Source organism: Motacilla alba, chromosome 18, assembly GCF_015832195.1.
Source record: "Motacilla alba alba isolate MOTALB_02 chromosome 18, Motacilla_alba_V1.0_pri, whole genome shotgun sequence".
Lineage (NCBI taxonomy): Eukaryota > Metazoa > Chordata > Aves > Passeriformes > Motacillidae > Motacilla > Motacilla alba.
This window is the reverse complement of record NC_052033.1, coordinates 6,212,394-6,221,615: the sequence shown is the minus strand read 5'-3', so window position 1 is coordinate 6,221,615 and position 9,222 is coordinate 6,212,394.

The following is a 9,222-nucleotide window of genomic DNA, read 5'->3' as shown; positions in this document are numbered from 1 at the left end:
CCACAGGGGGTGTTTCAAGCACAGAAGGGAACAAATGCAAGCTGCAACTGATGTGGAAGGACCGGACATGCGACCAAGGTATGCAGGTCCAAATTTCATGCTAATGATCAATCTCTCAAGAACCAGGGAAACAGGAAGCCAAGTGTGAAAGGGAATCGCATGACCACACAAGTAATTTCCCACCCTCCTAAAAGGGGGGGAGCTTTTCATAAAAGCCTATGTGATCAGCTCACAGGAAGGACTCGAGGAGCAGCCGGACTGTGTCCACCTCCATCACAGTAACCATAAGCACTACAAAAGTACATAAGGTCCCTCTTGAGGCTTGGGGCCTTATTGGGAAAGGATTGAGTGCACTGTTAATTGGAACGTTCAGTGCCACAATGCAAGGTATCACTGTGTACCCTGGTGTTGTTGACGCAGATTTTACCGGACAAATACATGTAATCATTTCCACCCCTACTCCACCTGTGACTATCCCTGAAAAAAACAGAATTGCTCAACTTACCCTTTTAAGTCTTGTGTCCCCAAAACAGATTCTAGGAAAAGAGGAGATGAAGACTTCAGATTAACAGGACAGACCCAGGTGAACTGGATTCAAGTCATGGGTGATCAAAGATCTAATATGGTTTGTACTGTCATGATGCCTAAGGCAAAGCCTTCAAAGATAAAGGTCAGTGGGATGATTGACACAGGGGCAGAAGTAACTATCATCTCTGCCAATGTTTGGCCTTCATCATGACCTACTACACCTGCAGGATCTGCCACTGCTGGCCTGAAAGGGAACACACAGTGTTGCTTGAGCAGCAATCCTGTGTTGATCAAAGATCCTGAGGGCCAAAAAGCTACAATCTGGCCATACATCACTGCTGCACTGACATTACACCCCGATCGTGGGAGGCGATCGGCATGGGCACCAGGAGCGGCCATGCCCTACCTCTGCTGCTGGCAGGCAGGATTGCGGTTTGGCCACTGGCTGGAGTCCAGACCGCCAGAAGCAGATGGTAAATGTGGACCCAATTCCGAAGGATTCAGGGTAAAGGAAAAAGGAAGGGTTCTATGCTTGTTTCTCCGAGCTACCTTTATTTCTTTCCCGCGCAGAAGCGGCACTGGGGCAGCGCCGCGTGGAATCAGTTATTCTTTCTTGTGGCAGGAGTAGCGCCAAAGCGAGGCAGGTGACACAACTCCACGAGCTGCGGCAATGCCACTGGTAGCAGTCTGTCCCATGGCAGGAGTCGCGTGCGCAGTGGCAGCGGCAGTGCAGGCAGGAGCGTCAGTACGGGGGGCAGCAGGGCTTTGCCGTCACCATAGCGGGACAGCTGATGCCGCACCTCGTGGGGATTCTTCTCTCTCGCTCTAGAGGGTTGAGCTGGGGCTGCTGGCTTGTGTGCTGTGCCAAGCAGGACACAGGAATGGCAGGACTCAAAGGGGAGACAGTGGCAAAAAGAGCAGAAAAGCAGAGAAAAACAGTGGCTTTTATGGAGGAGGGGGGTGGAATCCCAGGAGGGGACTGTCTGGCTAGCTGGAGTGGCAAATGTAAACATAACCTGAAGCAGGAAAGGCACAGACCAATGACAGAAAGGAAAAATCGTAACTGACAGTGAATTCTCTAGATAAAGGGGCAGGATTTTTGAGGACAGACAGGGAAAAATCTGCAATTATTCCAACTGTTACAGCGAGACAGAGGATAAACAACTTTGGACATAGACTAAACATCTTCAAATCCCCACTGCCACAGACAGGGAGAGACTAAACATCTTCAAACCACCACTGCCACACTGCACCACTGAACCTGTGGGAGAGGGATGTTTTGTCTGCATGGGGAATCCAGGTGGAGATGGATTTTTAACAGGGGCCACAGTTTTAAAGGGCTTACGGTATCCCACACCAGCTCTGAAATGGCTTACAACTCAGCCTGTGTGTTCCTTGAGAAAGAGAAGCTAGACACCCTAAAATAATTAGTACAAGAACAGTTAGCTCAAGGACACATAGAGCCATCTATGAGCTCTTGGAACACCCCTGTTTTTGTTGTAAAAAAGAAATCTGGTAAATGGAGTTTGCTCCATGACCTAAGAAAAATCCTTTCAGTGATGGAAGGCATGGGGGCTCTGCAAGCTTGTATGCCTTCTGCAATAATACCCGCCTCCTGGTACATCCTGATTGTGGACCTGAAGGATTGTTTTTTCACTATTCCACTGCACTCAGATGGTGCCCCAAAAGTTTGCTTTTGCAGTGCCTTCTATTAATAACACTGCACCAGTACAACATTAGCAATGGTGAATTCTTCCACAAGGCATGAAAAACAGTCCTGCAATCTGTCAATGGTACATTGCACAAGCATTCTTATCAGTGAGAGAACAATTTCCAGGGGCATACTGTTATCACTACATGGATGACATTTTGATTGCAACCCAAACAAAAAAGGAACTTTCACAGATTCAGCCAAACCTGTTGCAAGCATTAAAAACATTTGGGCTGCAGGTAGCACCAGAAAAAGTGCAGCAGCAAGCAACCTGGAAATATTTGGGAGTCAAAATAATGAACCAAATTGTACAGCTTCAAGCAATTCAATTTTCAACCAGAATTCAGACTCTAAATGGTGCACAAAAACTTTTGGGTACTATCAACTGGGTCAGATTGTATCTAGGATTAACCAATTCACAATTAGCAGCTTTATTTGTCCTCCTAAAAGGTGATCCTGAATTAACTTCCCCCAGAAAATTAACCCCTGAGGCAAAAGCTGTTTTCAAAACAGTAGAGTGAGCTATCACAAACTAGATATGCCCAGAGATGTGTATCACTGTGTTCATTCTCATTGTTGATTGTCATCCTACAGGTATTAATGACAGTGGAACACACACTGGCCTGACCCTTTGAACATTATAGAGTGGGTGTTTTTTACCTCACCAGCCAAATAAGATGGCACCTATGGTATTTGAGCTAATTGCACCGTTAATATCAAATATCATCACAGGTGTTTGCAATTGAATACTAGAGATCCTTCCAAAGTTATTATTCCTGTGACACAAGAGCAGTTTGAATGGTGTTTTGCTAACTGTACAGCCTTGCAAAGTGTTTTACAAAATTCTTCTGGACAAATCACTTACCACATACCAAGTCATAGATTGCTAAAGTTAAAAAAGACAAAACTTCACTATCTCTAAAACCCCTAAATAGCCAAACACCCTTAAAAGATGCTGCAGTGTTTACACTGATGGTTCTGGGAAAACAGGAATAGCCATTGTGACATGGAAAGAGAAAGGTGAGTGGCAAACGTTGGAGGGATATGAGAGAGGATCACCTCAAATAGTAGAACTACGGGCTGTAGCTATGGCTTTCCAAACTTTTCCCCACACTCCTCTAAATGTTGTAACTGATTCTGCATATGTGACTGACATCACACAAAGCTTAGACCGAGCATTACTAAAGGAAATTGATAATTCGCAACTATTTAAATTACTATTAAGTCTATGCCTTACTATCCAAGCCAGAATGTGCCCTTATTACATCCTACACATCAGGAGTCACGCAAATTTACCAGGTTTTGTCACAGAGGGCAACACCAGAGCAGATATGCTAGTTAGCCCTGCTTGGACGGCACCACAACCAGATATGCTAGCACAAGCAAAGGCATCACATAATTTTTTATGCCAAGGTGTTCAAGCCTTACAGCAGCAATTTCAGCTAACACAGAGGCCTGTAATATTGTTAGCACCTGTGCTGACTGCCAAGGCCTCACTGCACCACTACAGATGGGGGTGAACCCCCGTGGGTTGCATGCTTCGCCAATCTGTCAAGCTGATATCGAACACATCCCTGAATTGGGCCATTTAAATATGTGCATCTCAATTGATACCTTTTAATCAGCAATGTGAGCTACAGTACACACAGGAGAAAAAGGTCAGGATGCCATCACATGCTGGCAGTCAGCTTTTGCAGCTTTGGGCATCCCTCATACCATCAAAACAGACAATGGCCCTTCAAACATTTCACAGAAAACTAGACAATTTCTACAGCTCTGGGGTGTGTCATGCCAAACCGGTATTCCCCATTTAGCAACTGGACGAGCGATAGTGGAAAGAGCACACAATACTTTAAAAAGTATACTTGATTAAAAAAAAGGAGGTATGTGTGGTGACACCCCGCAGAGCAGAACACACTAAATAATTTAATAGTATTAGAAAAGTCCCAGAACCCTGTTATTCTAAATCACTTCTTATCACTGCAATCATCCTGTGATGTTCAGCTGCCCAAACCCAAGGTAATAGTGAGAGACCTCCTCACCAATACGTGAGGGAGTCCTTGGGATCCTATTAACTGGGAACAGAGATATGCGTGCATTTCAACAGACAATGGGACATGTTGGATACCTGCCAGATATGTCCAGCCTGCACTATGTCCTGCTTGGGACCATAGGCAGCATCCTCCTGATGACCCCTCAACAGACATCACAGAGCTGTGTAACCAGAACAATTGATCACCTACCACATGGAAATCTGGAACTCTTGAAGTGACAGCTCATATAAGGATTTAATTTGTTTACAAATTAATTTCTCCTGGTGACAAACTGTTATTTCTGTTTACAGATTGCTTTTCTGCTAGCTGAGTTTTTCTCAAACAGTTCTAAGGGTTAAGTGGCTTCAGGGTTAAATAGTTTCTTATTTTTAAAGTTAAATTGTAACTTGTAACTACAAGTAGGTCGGCTGTGGCTTGCTAGCCTAAGGGATTGGGATCTCATCTAACAGCTCCTAAACGTGAGTGCTGCAGCTCAAGTGGTACATGGAACAAATCGCTAGCTGAAGAAGCTCTGTCAAATTACGTAAAAGGTCTCATTCAAATTAAACCAATGTTGCCTTCTGTCACCCTGTTTGCAAAGGGTCCTTGCAGATAGGTGACAGAGACCAGGTTACAATTTTTAATAAAGAAAGGAAGGGGGAGATGTTACTGTACAAGCTGGCTTGTACTGGGCAATCAATTAAGTTATAAATAAGAAACCCAACCTGGTTCCATAAATCAGTCCCTGGATTGACAGCCAGGGACCTTGACCAATCACATTCTATCCTAAGCTGCAGAACATCTCGCTGGTCAGGGAGCTGGGCAGTGTTAAGAGCAGACCAATGAGCATTTTAGACAGGGACTTTTAAAACCCCCTATGTAAGACTGTGTTCATACAGAAAAACGCTCTCTATCGCCACATGGACATTGGGGTGTGTGTCATCCCTGTCTCTGACCACCAACTCCATGAAACATGTGGCCTCCCCATGTAATACTACTGTACCCACTCCTGTAATGGGAAATCACAGCATAATTACCCCTTTTATCAAACCACAGTCTTTATCTTAAAACCAGATAAGATTTCTGCCTTCCACAAATCCAACAGGAAGGTTATTTCCAAACCTAATCACATCAACTATTACAAATATATTTCTTCTTTCAAATGTGTCTATTAACAGTAACATGGATAAATATGTTTTTCTTTGCAGCATCATTGTCCTTCTGTTTGGACACCACATTTATTTACTCTTCTGAGAGGATTTTACTGCAGGGTGCCAGGACCAGCCCATCTCAATCTCAATCTCAATCTCAAGATACCAGTACTTCTCTGCAACCATTTATGTTCATTATCCACTCAAGTTCCATTTCCTTGCACAAATTCCCAACATTAATAACATGGATATTGACAGAAAATCCCCTTTCCATCACCTTAGCCAGGAATTGGAAGCAAAGTGTTGTATGTGAACATAAAATGGGTATAGATTATGAAGGAAAAGTATTCAACAGTAATAAATGCACAATGATTCATCAATCAGTTTTTTGAACCGATGACAATTAATTCATTTTAACTGCAAGAAACAAGGAAAAGTGTTAATTGAAAATACTACAATATTGTTCAGCTGTTTATATTTATGGTCTATTTTTCTGTTATGCAAAATGAAATGGATGGACTTCTCTTAAAGCTTCCAATTTATACATGTTTATGTTATTAGTATATACAAATTACTGAAAACCTTCATGGTCATGTGGATTCCCAGACTATGATGTAAGCTATGACTCGTGGCCTGCAAAATTTGTTGTTGTTGTTTTCGCAATACTCAAGTCTACTGTATGTGCAGACTGTATAAAGAAAAATTAGCCCAATTTCCAAGTGTGTGGAAACACATTTCTACAACTTTAACTGAGATTGCATTTGATAGGGTGTCTCAGGCTTAAAGTTGTTTTTATTTGCAAGACTTATTTAAAAGCACAAATCTTTCATGATATTTTACAAAATGCAATTTTACTTGTCTTTTCTATAACATTCTAAAGCACACATTTGACTTTATCGGTGTCATGGAAAACTAACATGCTGCTGTGAACATTTTCAATGGGAATTTGTAGAAAGACCAGACCACAGCTTCTGCTAATGAAGAAGCTATTTCACAACAGAAGCCTCATGGAGCAGGAGACTGAAGACAGAGCAGCACTTTGCCCAGAGCTGGAAGACACTTGTAGTGATAAAATAAACATTATTTAGCTGTTTAACCAATCTGCACTTACATAGATTCTGAAAATGCCCAGGTGCATTGCCCTTTTCCAAGGCTCTGGCATTACTAGCTTGTTATAACCCTGTGGTTTCAGAACCCTAACTTTTTGTTCCCGTCTTATTCACTATTTTATAATCTTTAAAGGAAATAGGAAAGGAAATCTTTACTAACCTGTAAATTTTATTTGCAGTCACTCCAAAGCTCCCATAACTGCAAACAGAAATGATAAAGTACCAGAAACCTTTACACAACTCTTGGAGAAACGCTGCATTTCTGTGAACAATAACTATCACCAATATCACTTTTCTTATTCTATAAAAATTTTATTGCCTTTTTCCTTTCCTAAGAAGATGGGCAAGCACATGTGCCAGTGGCTGCACTGTGACCAGAACAAGAACATGGTGTAAAGTCTATACACTCAATTTCTGACTTAACTAACAAATAAAGCCAACACATGACATGGGAAGGGAGGAAGAAAAAAAGTTGAAAGATTGAAATTCCAATCTTAAAGGGAATGTGCTTGCACATTAGAGGAAAGTTTTCAATTGAGATTTTCCCATCCATACAAATATCTACTTGGTACTTACAGGCAAAAGAAAAAAACAAAAACAGAAACAAAAAAAACAAACAAAAGCCACACACAAACAAACAACAACAAAAAAAAGGCAGGGGGGGAGGGGGAAGGCAAAGACATTATCTGGACAGCATGTTCCTGTGGGGTTTTGTCTGGAGCACACAGGTGCAGGCAGTATCTCTAGACAAACTGTTAGTAAAAAGCACAAGTGAGTGGCTCATGTTTTACACCCCATCCCCACCACTCTGCCTTCCAATGCAAGTCCCTCCAGAAGAGCTCAACAACTTCATTCCTTATTGCAAAACATGAATAGCCACAGAGGGAAGGTTCTATCAGAGCAGAATTGTTCTATTAGTAGTAAATTAAAAGTTAAACACTTGTCAGGTTAGGGAATTTAGATGAGGAACGTGAAGCTGTTTATTAAACTAATTTCTTCACTGAGTGCAGATTCCTGTGCATTTGGAATCATGCTCTTACAGTTTTATCTTTGAGAAGTAAAAATACTATTTCAATGGGCTAAGGCAGGTTTAATTTCTTGGAATTCTTTGGAATGGATACCTTGCATGATTGAGCAGAGCTTTGTTCAATTCTCGAAGCAATTTATTGGGATTGAGAACAAAATTTTTGGTAGATCAAGTTGTTCAGTCCTGGGTGATTACTCAAAACAATTACAATAAAGGGAAAATGGGTTATGTTCCTCTAAAAATATGACCCTGTCCAAGCAGCAGCAAAGAAACACATGGATACACAATTATAGCCCACTAAAGAAAACAAAGTCAGTCCATATTTTGCCAAAAAGTGCCAAATTAAAACTCACTGCTTCTTCATTTTTAATAATTTCAAAAGAGCTATATAAAGTAGGATCATCCTCCCAGTAATCAGTGATGTGCTTTTTTCCATTCTGTGTTATTGGTTCCAGTTCAATGCAGGTTGGAAGTAGATGGTGCAATGCTGAACCACAGCACAAGCAGAGCAAGAGTATTGCTTGGGACTGAGCCTCAGATTATTGGGTCAAAGAAAATGGAAAGCCATTGCTTTGCTCTGCACTTATTCCACTGACAAAATACTTCTGCCAGCTCTGGAAATAGAAACTTTTAATTGAAAATCTTTGGGCTGTGTTCTTCATACAACTGCATACCATTTACTCTCTGGAACTGCAAGTGGGGGAAGGAAAGCAGCCTCAGTTTTCAGAGGTTTTTGCAACTGTAAGTGAAGCCTATTTGAAAAGTTGAGACATCACTAGCTTCTGTCTGAGGAGGGAAAGCAGGAGATAAATAAATTTCAAGCCTGTGATAAGGTTATTGAATAAAATTAAATACAATAAAAACATGTAGCAGACAGAGAAAAATATAAAGAGAGACACAGAGGTTTGAACTCTCAGGGTCTTCATTCATGTAGTCAAATAGTCAGCAGAGTTTTAATGCTTACATAAATATCTTGCTTTCAAACATTTACTATGTCAACAGCGCATCATTTAGACATGATCAAGCCACATCACCAACATCTAAATCTTGTTCTGCATCGCAGTTCATACAACTCCTGAAGCCCACAGAGCCCCACATTTCCCTAAAACTTGGGACAACATTAGGAAAACAAAACTTGAAAAGGCAGCCTGTGATTGCTGTCAATTTATAAGGATCAGGGAGAACTAGAGATGTACCAATATATGGGTCTATCATTGAATCCCAACAATTTATTCTAAGGTTCCCAGGGATTTGCTAACAGCAGATCTCTTCAGTGGAAGGCATTTGTACCTAGCAGCAGTATAACAAACAAGCTTGGGGAGGGATACAAGGATTTTTCCCTTTTCACAAAGTTCTTCTGCAAAACAAAGCTTCAAACATCCCCACCTGTGGCTTCACCCCAAAGTGTCTCATGCCAAACCACTGACAGGTTTCAGCTGCTATCAAGGCTTCATAAAAATAGTGATTGCTTGAAAAAAATCACTTTTCCAAAAGACATATTCCTTAATCTTCACAGTGCACAGATATAACTGACAACAAAGTACATGAGAAAGTACAACAAAGAACCAAAAAAGAGGACAGAAAAGGAGTGAAATCTGGGGATAAATCTATATTTTAACATCTGTTAAAATAAACAAAAATATCCAAAAAATGGGTATTTTAA